The sequence below is a fragment of the Acromyrmex echinatior genome, chromosome 13 (assembly GCF_024713525.1).
Source record: "Acromyrmex echinatior isolate Ae372 chromosome 13, ASM2471352v2, whole genome shotgun sequence".
In the NCBI taxonomy this organism is placed as follows: Eukaryota; Metazoa; Arthropoda; class Insecta; order Hymenoptera; family Formicidae; genus Acromyrmex; species Acromyrmex echinatior.
Window position 1 is genome coordinate 217,682 of NC_141864.1, and position 12,815 is coordinate 230,496.

Sequence of the window (12,815 nt, forward strand, 5' to 3'; positions counted from 1 at the left end):
TTTCTTTAAAAAATCTTTAACACATTAATTTTACATTTAAAAAATTCTAGCACTATTAATCATTAATTAATATCACACTTCCTATTAATTTTGCAATAACTATTTCCCTCGAATGTTTACCAAAACGAAGTAAGCGAAATAATTTAACAATGGCTACGTTCAACAGAAAAGGCAATTTTGTAACAATTGTAAGATTATATTCTTAATATAATTGGCTCTTGCCTTTAGACTTTCTTGAATCTGAATGTATAACCCAATGATAATGGAGAATTTTACATTAATTGCACAGCTCCTTTTTCAGCTGAACGCAATCAATATAATATAACTAATATTCTGAAGTCTTGTAAATAATATACAGATCTTTCTCCTGTTCTTCGTTGCACTGCGATGAAAATAATTATTGTTGATCCCAAAAGTTTGTCAATGCACAATTCCACAGCACAATCTCATTATCAATATCAGTGCGATCAATTAATTACGAATTGAACAAAAAATATCTAATAATTACCTTTTCCTTCTTTCTTTTCGTTGCCTGTAATTTAAGACAACAAACAACAGAAATAATATCCGCTATATACAAATCTGTGAGACGCTAGACTCTGAGAATACTAGCACAGTATACGTGAAATCCGAATTCAATTCTCGACCTAGGTAATATTTTTCATAATAAGTTCTTTACAGATTTTAATTTAATTTCGGTGAATTATTAGGAATTATTATATATATATATATATATATATATATTAAATATATAATTGAATTACAAAGTCCGAAAGTAATTAGCAATCATAGTGCTGAGATAATTGTATTTAAAATACATATTAATTAACTTTGAAAGTAATTGACAGTCTCATAATTTAATTGATATATCAAATCACATTGTGTCAATCTAACATAACTTACACATTTAGTAACGCGATGTAATTGCCATTAACAAATCCATATAACAATCTCATTAATTATTAATTGCTCGATTACTGATGACAACATTCATCCAAATCTTAACATTCTCATTTTATATATATATATATATATATATATATAAGAAAGCCATTTTTTCGTTATCTTATTTCAAATTAAATCATTTCATACAATTTAAAAAAGAAAGAATACTTTTAGATGTATGAAAACATTAAAAGTATGAAAATATCTATTGGATATATGGAAAAATAATGGATTTCTTTTTACTACACCTAATATGTAGTCGAAAGTGACATTGAACTTTGTCATCAATCATATAATTTTATTATCTTTTTCACAGAAAACATGACTGGTTGTTGTGCCTGGATGTCATAACAAAAGGCTTTCGCTACGACTTTTTCTATATAATGAAGAACGGGAGGCCTTACAACAACGGGGGTGTCACAAATAAATCTTAAAAATTGGCAACCTACTCGAAGATCACATATTTGTGAAGTAAATCATGTATTAATTATTACAATCAAATATAATTGATAAATTAAATGATTCAATGATAAATATTTATATACGTAATGATATTGCTTTAGGTCCATTTTGATAATAACATGTGGGAGAAAACTAGAATTAATGAGAAAAGGAAATTGAAACACAACGCCAACAATTTTTCCTAATAATTATCAAGAAAAAGTAAAGAATGAAAAAAAACTTATACTTATGATGTGTTTATTTATTTTTAAAATGATGTAAGATATAGAGTATACAGAAAAATTATGTTTTCTTATTGTTCGAGATACGGCCAAATACATGTACATATTTTCATATTTGGTGTTCGTGCGACATTCGGATCGAAAGCTTCTAGAAGGATCCCAAGCGTCCTTAGAAGTTTCCAAAACATAAACTCGGCTATCACCTCGTCGATAAAGTCGAAAAACAATAAGCTAAGCCGCACGTCGCACGTACGCAGATCTCAACCGCTATAACGGCGAACCAACTCGGATCGGTCGCAGCGCACGCGCGATCACGTGACGCAAAACGCGTAATATGCGTTCATCCCAATCAAGAATCCAGATTTAACGGGCGCGCATAGCGTGCCGCTTGGCCGTTGCGCTCGAAATCGCCAATCGCCACCCGAAACAGAGGATCACCTCAAATTTTTCAATTTGTAAAAATCTCATAGGCGAATGCAAAGGGAAGCCTTTGTTCTCAAAAGAGCATAAAAGGCAAAACCGAGAAGCAATAGCTCTCTTAGTTTTCCGCCGTTTTGAGTCAACGCATCGCTATCAGTGCACCGCCAAGGAGACGCTCCGCCGCCAGAAAACCGTCGCGTTTGATTCGCAAAGAAAACCTCCGCGTTTGATTCGCAAAGAATATTATTGGATTGAAGCGAAATACAACTAAACGCCGTATCACTTAAATTTTCACGCCAGCGCTCTCGCTCTGACTCGCTCTCGAACACTTATAGATAAAGACTACATCGAAGAAATTATTAATGATATATCTATCACATCTCTCTCGAATATATCAGAAGAAGCTACAAAAGAGAAATACGTATACAACGTAGAAAATATTCCACAAATAAATATTCAAACTTTTTTCATGTGATACCACTGCTGCAACATCCAAATCAGACAATGACAACGAAAAGGAAGATTTGAAAAGAAAACTCAAACAAGCAAATGGAGAACTTGAAATTGCCAATAGAATCATCGCTAAAAGTAAAAAAACAAAAAGGAATCTGATTCAGTGTATAAGAAAATTAAAGAGCCAAAAGGAAATATGCATTAAAGAAAGGGTGTTAAAATCATGGAAAATACTACGTACAATTTTTAACAATGATCAAATCCAATAGTTGCAAACTATTAGGTGTTGGAATTAATTCGTAGCGTTTTACAAGTGATGGGAAGTACTTTCATTAATGTATTTTTTAATGCTCATGTGAAATAAATAACATTCTTTCATTAAAAACGCTACGAATTAATTCCAACACCTAATATAATAGTTCTTCTAGAAAGAGAATATATAAATAGTTTGAAGAAACAATAAAAAAAGCGCTTAAGATAAAATTTTTTTGTTCTAAAAGCGGCTATAATGAACTTATTAAACGAAAGGTCATTTAAAAAGTATCCGCGGTTTTTTGTTCAATTTTTGAATGAAAAAACCGTGGTACTTTTTAAATGACCCAATATTTCTTTGCCCTCTATACGTACACTCCAGAGGAGTATAGAAGTATAAAAGTATAGGAGCATAGAAGCATAAAAGTTGCGTTAGGAAAAACAGCTGAAAATAATTGTAAAAATATATTTAATGAAATAATTTAATTTCTAGAACATGTTATTAATTTCGTGATATAAAAATTGGTAAAGAGAAGAAATTTAAATCTGTGTAAGCTGGTATTGTGTTAATAATGCAATCTTTCATAGATCTGACTAAATATCTAATTAATGAGTGTGGATACATATTTGTATTAAGAAAGCGATTTACTAAAGATTTTGTAGAAAATGTGTTTTCTAATGTAAGGAGAAAATTTCCAACATCAAATGCGTTACAATTTAAGCATAGCTTAAAGATTTTAGGTGTGCCACAATATTTACAAGCTTTGGAAAACATTAATTATGAACAAGATGACGTGACCTCTCATTTCTCCTTAAAGAAACATATTTGTAAAACGGATGTAAATCAAGTGCTTCAAGAGATACTTGTAATTCCACTTGAAGATGAAAACAGAATCATTAATTTAGAAATGAACTCGTTGTATTATTTAAGGTTGTGTTTTGTTCAAAATTTTTAAAAATAATATTATTTGTAATGATTGTTTAAAATCTGCAGGATCAAAATGATATGATTCCACTATAAAATTGGTATACCTTAAATGTTATAAAAAAAACACATTGTTCTTTGTAAACGACGAAACTTTCAACTACTTTTATGAAATGGAAGTTACTTTTCGACGATACCTTATTTGAAAACTATAAAATGCGATTTAGTTCAGTTTTATGCTACTAAGATGACATATATAAGCTTAAAAATTGTCATAATATTTCGTCTAAGATCATGAAACGATTTATTACATTTAGGATTTAAATATATTGTAAAAAAGGGCGTTTAAAATTACCAGTATATAACGGTTTAACGATGGCAAGACATTTTATTGTAAAATCAAATGTCTTACCATCGTTAAATTGATAACTGTAAATAACTATTAGGTGTACAACTTTGCTACCGCCGTTTTCCTATAGACGGCTTTAGCGGTAAGTAGTAGTCGAAATAAATAGATCATAGACATCATACAATAAACTTGGGCATCTGTCAACATAATCCCTATAGAAACATTAATCGATTTGTGTCTACATCATAAAGTTATTTTCGATTGAAAATGTCAATTTACGAGCCAAATTCTCGTCATTTGCGGGAGATTTTAATTTTTTTCTGCTTCAATATGAAGAAATCTGCGGCTGAGGCTCATCGAATGCTATCAAATATTTACTGTAAGACCGCTATTAGTGAAAGAATGTGTCGTGAGTGGTTTCAACGCTTCAAGAACGGTGATTTTGACGTCCAAGACCGGCATAGCGATGGAAGAGAGAAAGTTTTCGAAGATGCAGAATTGGAGGCATTACTTGATCAAGACTCGTGTCAAAATCAAGAAGAATTGGCACGATCATTGGGAGTGACTCAATAAGCCATTTCAAAACGCTTCAAAGTCATGGGAATGATTCAGAAACAAGGAAATTGGGTGCCGTACGAGTTGAAGAGATGTTGAACGGTGTTTATTTGCTTGTGAACAGCTGCTTGAAAGGCAAAGACGGAAGGGATTTCTGCATCGCATTGTGACTGGGGACGAAAAATGGGTTCATTACGATAACCCCAAGCGCAGAAAATCATGGGGAGTTCCCGGCTATGCTTCCACGTTGACGGCCAAACTGAATATTCACGGCTCGAAGGTCATGCTCTGTATTTGATGGGACCAGCTCGGCGTAGTGTATTATGAGCTGTTAAAACCGACTGAAACAATCACAGGCGATCAGTATCGAACACAATTGATGCGTTTGAGCCGAGCATTGAAAGACAAACGGCCGTAATACAACGAGAGATACGATAAAATGATTTTGCAGCATGACAATGTTCGACTCCATGTTGCGAAAGTGATGAAGACATACTTGGAAATATTAAAATGGGAAATCCTATCCCACCCGCCGTATTCTCCAGACGTTGCTCCCTCTGACTATCACTTGTTTCGATCAATGGCACACGGCTTGGCTGACCAGCACTTCCGGTCTTATGAAGAAGTAAAAAATTGGATTGATTGTTTCAGTCGGTGTTAACAGTTCATAATACACTACGCCGAGCTGGTCTCACCAAATACAGAGCATGACCTTGCCGTGAATATTCGATTTGGCCATCGACGTGGAAACATGGCTGGGAACTCCCCATGATTTTCTGCGCTTGAGGTTATCATAATGAACCCATTTTTCGTCCCCAGTCACAATGCAATGCAAAAATCCCTTCCGTCTTTGCCTTTCAAGCAGCTGTTCACAAACAAACAAACGCCGTTCAACATCTCTCGGCTTTAACTCGTACGGCACCCAATTTCCTTGCTTCTGAATCATTCCCATGACTTTGAGGCGTTTTAAAATGACTCGTTGAGTCACTCCCAATGATCGTGCCAATTCTTCTTGATTTTGACACGAGTCTTGATCAAGTAATGCCTCCAATTCTGCATCTTCGAAAACTTTCTCTCTTCCATCGCTATGCCGGTCTTCGACGTCAAAATCACCGTTCTTGAAGCATTGAAACCACTCACGGCACGTTCTTTCACTAATAGCGGCCTCACCGTAAGTATTTGAGATCATTCGATGAGCCTCAGCCGCAGATTTCTTCATATTGAAGCAGAAAAAAATTAAAATCTCCCGCAAATGACGAGAATTTGGCTCGTAAACTGACATTTTCAATCGAGAATAACTTTATGATGCAGACACAAATCAACTAATGTTTCTATAGGGTTATGTTGACAGATGCCCAAGTTTATTGTATGACGTCTATGATTTAGTAGAATCTAAGAGTATTTTAAAATTATATTCGATGAAATTTATGCTGATGTCTGAACTTCCATGAGCGGTAGTGTAAAAAAAAGCAGAAAAATATCATTCTAGTGCTAAGAGAGAACAATTTTTATTCTTCTTCTTTTGAATAACGATTATATTATTATAATTCAAAGAATATTTTCTTGATAATATAATTTTAAAATATTATACTTTTATTATTTACTTGAAACAAGTAATATTTATGTATGTATATATATATATATATATATATATATATAAAACATTTTTCTGTATGTACATGTGCACGTTTCAGAACGAACTAAATTGAGTTTTTTCCAACAGTTCTTGATCATTTCCCATTTTTCGCAATCGAGATTATTTCTAAAGCGTCGAATATCCGCTATCGATAGATGGCGCGCGGGGAATGGGGCAAACGCCCCGTTCACCGCCTCGCGTGTCCAAGCTCGAACGGCGCGACGCGCCTGTTAAGCTATCCCCGCTCTTCGCCGCCCGCGCACTCGGTGGGCTGAGTGGTACCTTCCAGGAATAATATTGGGTCATCTAAAAAGTATCCGCGGTTTTTTGTCACTAGATGGTGTTGATGGTCGACACCATCTATTGAATATCATTTCAAAGTCAAATTTACTTTTTTAAATAGGAACACATATTTTTGACCACAGGAATGGAAACAGCGGAAAATTTTACGTCCGCCTGTGACTTTGATCATGACCTTGACCATGCCTTTGAAGGTCAGTTCAACGTCAAGTTGACATTGTCAATGGAAATTCCTGTAAATTGGTATCTTGGGGTTTTCGGGGTCGCTGATTACGATTTTGAAGTCGATTTTCAAAAATTCAAGATGGTGGATCCAATATGGCTGACGAAATTTGAAAAAACTATTGAATTTTTTTGCAAATTGATATCTGGGGGTTTTCGTGGTCACTGATTACGAATCTGAAGTCCGTTTTCAAAAATTGAAGATGGCGGATCCAATATGGTGGACGAATTAAAAAAAAAATTATTGAATTTTCCTTTAATTTGAATCTAGGAATGTTTTGTGTTGCTGATAACGTCTAGGATCTGCTGAAAAAGTAAGGTACACCCAAGATGATTTTTGTACACAAGCTTTTAAGTGTGTCATCTTAAAATTACTTTCTTCAAAGTTTGTGTTCAAAGATCATCTTAACCCGCTACATTAACACTTACCTTAGTTGGCTGGGTGCTCACTTCATCTTGTCTTAGTTGGCTGGGTGCTCACTTCATCTTGCCTTAGTTGGCTGGGTGCTCACTTCATCATAAAAAATAAAAAGAAAATAAAAAAAACACAAAAAAATTTTAAAAACCAAAAAAAACAATAAAATAAAAAAAGTTAAAAAAAATGGGATGTAAATCGTACTTAGGAGTCTCCCCGTGACACATCCTGGGTATACCTTACTTTTTCAGGTATAGCAGATCCTAGACGTTATCAGCAACACAAAACATTCCTAGATTCAAATTAAAGGAAAATTCAATAATTTTTTTTTAATTCGTCCACCATATTGGATCCACCATCTTGAATTTTTGAAAATCGACTTCAAAATCGTAATCAGCGACCCCGAAAACCCCTAGATACCAATTTACAGGAATTTCCATTGACAATGTCAACTTGACGTTGAACTGACCTTCAAGGGCATGGTCAAGGTCATGATCAAAGTCACAGGCGGTAAAATTTTCCGCTGTTTCCATTCCTGTGGTCAAAAATATGTGTTCCTATTTAAAAAAGTAAATTTGACTTTGAAATGATATTCAAGGTCACGGTCAAGGTCAAATCTCAGGTCACGATTGAATAGCCAGGAAAAAACCTAAGACTTTTGTCTGAAACTTTTTTCCCCAAAGTGCATTCCTTCACAGTTATTTGGCCGTTTTCATACTTTTGGATCACCCTATATATAAAACCTCTTCAAGTATATGAAAGTATATAAACATATGGTGTTCTGCGCATGCGCGGTTTTACAATGCACATGTGCCACAAGTAATACATACTATCTGACAATAAGAGAAGTGGGGAGTTAGCAGTCTAATGTTATAATAGAAGTCTGTAGTATCAACACTGTATCAGTACTGTTTAGGTATATCATGGTACATAACCCGTATCGTATTAATATGGTATACTTTTATCGATAGGAGAGAGATTATGGAGACCTCTAGTTGAAGACGATATACATAATAACTGCGTATGATTTTCTAACCTGAAAATAGTTGTTATGATTAAATATTAGACAGTAAACTGACTGGATGTTCAGTTGAACTGCACAAATTTCTATCAGGACTATATATTGAACAGATGTGCATCCATGATTATATAGGTATTCATGGATCATCGAAGTGCAGCGGTTTCCATACGATTTTAGAAGTCAAGGATAGTGAATAGGTATGGATGACTGCTTCGAAGCACTATGAAATTAGTTCCCGAATTCAGGGAAAAACAATTTTTGTTTTTTAAATCATGATTTTATGTATATTCTGGAATAAGATATTAGTCAATAAAAATACTTATTTTAACAATAAAACTGTAAAATTAATTAATTTTGATAACATGCGTACCTAAGGAGTACATTATCGATATGGCATACCGGTATTATACGATGTACTGGTACTGTACGCTTTAGGCATGTACGGTACGTATGATAGGTATGGTACCGGCACATATAGAATGCTGTACACTCACCGTACCAATACCGTGGAGGTATTTTGCTATCTGGGTTACTACAAAATATTATTGAAAATTCATTTTCAATGATTTTTTTCAATACTTTTAATAGTAAAATCATCTGTTTTTTCGCGACGGAATAGAACGAGAAATCATTGAAGCCTAATTCTATAATATTGCATATTTTATTGCGTTTTTTTTTCATTTTTGTACACGGCAATTACTAAATTATTAAATTTCTCACTCGCTTTAAACGATTACCGTACGAATAATGCGTTAATTCTGGGTAAAATTTGACCTGGAAGGGTTTGAAGAGTGATACTTTCCAGGTGTCATCATTAAATGGATTGTGGCACCATCTTATAAAGATTTACCAGAGTTATCAAACCACCTTCGTATTACAATAATTAAGTAAATACAATTTTATGTTATTTCATCGTTTTCTCAATTCCTATCCTATGTCCTAGGCAGCACAAATTTTGATACATATCCAAAACTGGAGCATAATACGTTTTAAAGATTTATGGCGTCTTAAAGAGATTTTAAAAACGTTTTATGTCCCAATTTTGAATATTGTGCTATCTGAAATTGTCAATAAATTGTTGACTTACAAATATCATATTTTACATATTATATTACTTTATAATTTCATTTGGTTCATTTCAGAAATATATTAAAATTAGAAATAAAAAATAGACCTATATATTAATATATACAATGGTATATCTAAAATCATATACAGAATTTTATCCGAATTTTAAAAATACTTTGATGCCGGAATTCATACTCATATCTTATATTATATTTAAGATTCTTAAGTACAGTCTTAAGATGAATCAGGAGGCCGCATTACAGACTTAAGACATTACTTAAGACAGTTTTAAAGTAAAAACCGACTATGAATACCGGCCTTTATATGCGATAAAGTACAACGCCACAATTTTTCATGAATATGTAAAAATATGTATAAACATATATAAACACGCATAAATATTCACAACATGTATAATTATATACGAAATACAATATATTCATACATGTTTATACATCCTCTTATTTTTTGTAAAATTACTTTTGAGTGTAATAGAAATAATAATAGTAATGTGGAAATTAAAAATAATTAAAAATAATTTTTGCACTATTTGTTTTAGAAAAAAATCAAGTTTGAAAAAATGTAAAGAAATTATTTAGGGTAAGTAATCCAACAATAAACCATGTAAATTTCAGAGATTCATATTTCTCTTAATTATTGAATTGAAGGTCTGAATTTTTATATACAGTTTATGAATTTGTGAGTTGACTAAATACTGTAAATAATAACTTTTAAGTTATCCCTGAAGTTTAGTCACAATTTCGATTATTTTAAAAAACGGAAATGGTTCATTGTGCACAATGAGTGTTACAATGAACCATGCTGTTTTTAATAATGAATTATATGTTTTATATTGCAAATTGTTGGAATTATTTTAGTTCTACTATATTTTAAAATGTTTATAAGATAGATAATTATAAGGTGGTGAGGATTCACAAGGCAGACTATCGCGTTTTTCTCTCGTTTTGAATGAAAACGCGTCAAATGAGTATATTTTTATTGAGATTTTAAGTGGGGGAGGAGCCGTATTCTAAATAATTGTTACAATGAATGATTTTGAAAGTTATCATAAAAAAGGTTACGTGGTCTATAATATATTATGGTTCATTGTTCACTACGTCAAAGTGATTTATTGTAGATCATCTAACCTTTTCCACGATAATGTCCTAAATAATGTGGTAAAATAATGTCCTAAATAATGTAACAGAAAAAGTTGCTTACGGATAATAAAGCCAAATGTACACAAAACTAAAACACAATTTTACTTGCACAATTTTAAAAAATGGTAGATACAACAACAAAAATATAAAAAATGCGTAAAACTTTCGAAAAAAACTTTGCAATCCAAAATTCTTAAAATGTGACATTACATAGCCATCCTTGGCGCAATCTGCCAGTCGATTGGGAAGACGAGGAGGGGTTCAAATACAAGTCGCTGTATGATAGCAGCACAATCTGATAACGCCGCATTTTTGAAATATTATAATGGTTCATAGTGTACTACTGGGGTCCACTGTTGGATTATTTACTCTACGTATAATTATATATATAATTATGTATAAAATTATGCATAATTATGTATGAACAATTTTTTTTACATTTTTTCAAATTTTATTTTTTTCTAAAACAAACAATGCGAAAATGATCCCTTTAATTATTTTTTAGATTTTCACATTACTATTATTATTTCTATTATACTAAAAAGTAATTTTACAAAAGAAAGAGAAAAACGTACATGTATATATTTTATATGTAATTATACATGTTTATGAATATTTCTGCGTGTTTATGTATGTTTATACATATTTATACATATTCATGAAAAATTTTTTACTGAACCGTCTCTTGCTGTTCAAATTCAGCGGTCCGAAAACCTTCAACATGGCTGACAATTGCGTGATCGGTGACCGACATCAAAAAAACCGACAGCTACTATCGCTACTGTATGTAGTTATACTGTGACAATAGCTTGCTGCTCGCAGTGATAAGAGTTTGGAATTATTTGTTTCCAGCGTGCAATCAGAGACCAGTGGAGAGTAGAGTCTCTAGAAAAGAGTCTAATCATGCCCTTAAAATGGCATGCCGAAAATGAATAAATTGTTTAAATGTAAATAGGATAACTACACCTTCTAAATTCCCACGTGGTAGTGTATACGTATATACAGTATGTATGTGAGGGGTCAAGAAGGGGAAGTGCACATAGACGCTGGATCCATGAAAGGGAGAAGCGCGTCACCGGGGTTCATGTTAGAGAAGCAAGGGGAGGTTTGTTCCTTCTCTCTTTCGCCCATTGCGTTCTCTTTTCAACCCGTTGTCCTCTCTGTCCCATCCGTTGCGATCCTTAAGGAAAGGAAAAAGACTCGTTTTCACTCGAGATAAGGAAAAACAGGAACGTAGGTTTCGAAGTAACGTGACAAGCAAATGACGTCATAGAAAGAAGGAGGAAAAAATATTTTAGGATTGTGGAAGAAACCCAGAAAGAAATAGAAATTAGAATTATAATTTTTATTATTCAATTTTTTTCAATAATTTGATTAACTCATTTGAGGAAAAGCTGCGCGCCTTCTTATCGTATAGAATTCTAAAGCACTGAATAGAGCGCGAACAAAGGGAAAAAGGAGACTGAAAATAATTTAAAGAATTGAGTAATATATTTTAAGTATTATATTATACAGTTTTTTTTACAAAACATTAATTTATTTCTTACTTGAAGAATAATAATATTTACAATTTGCGGTGTCTACAATTTTATCATACATGGATCAAGGATCTGTCCCTCTTTGTAAACTCGCAAATCAATAAATATGGGCACAAGTACTTTTGTGATCGTGTGTATATATAAAATTAAAAATTACAAAAAATTTTTTGTAATAAAAAAATGTGAAAATTATAAATTATACATTCTTTTTTTCAGATGTTTACACTATAAGCTCGAGAGCAAAACTGGAGATCGACGTAGTAAACTGTGAAAAACAAAACGATTGCCAGTAAAGACAATAAGTGACTGAGTTTTAACAACTATATCAAGAAGGAGCGCGTCTCGTTCATGGTCTAAAGTCTAGATCGATCTGGAATACACCCTGGAGAAGATGGACATGAAAACATCCAGCTACACGTACCAGCGGGTTTTTACAAATGCATTTTAATTTCTTTTCCCTTTCCATGTAATTAAAAATCTATCAATAATGATAGCTGTTCAATAGTATGTATAATGTTTAATAAGTGTTCGATACTATTCAATAATAGTTTTAATAATAATTCAATAAATAAGAACGCTTGGCTATTTGTATTACATTACTAAAAAAATATTATAATTAGTTGTTACTCTCATATTATTAAAAATCACAAAAAATAAATATCTATTTAATAAAATCGTGTGCAAAAAAAAAGAGAACATAGGAATTGAAGAGAAAGAGAGGGAGGGGAGGGAGAGGGAGAGGGGGGCAATCCTCCTTTCCCTTCTAACACGAACCTCGGAGACGCACTTCCCCCTCCCTTGGACCTAGGGATCTGTGTGCACTTCCCTCTCCCTGACCCCTCACACATACACACCATATATACGTATACGCAC

At 32.9% G+C, this 12,815-nt stretch overlaps 1 protein-coding gene across 1 annotated transcript in view; it reads right to left on the bottom strand.

Moving 5' to 3' along the window:
* Positions 1 to 12,815, bottom strand: part of wake (ankyrin repeat and fibronectin type III domain containing protein wide awake) — a 271,094-nt gene that overhangs the window by 100,670 nt on the left and 157,609 nt on the right. The gene's annotated exons all lie outside the window — the stretch shown is intronic.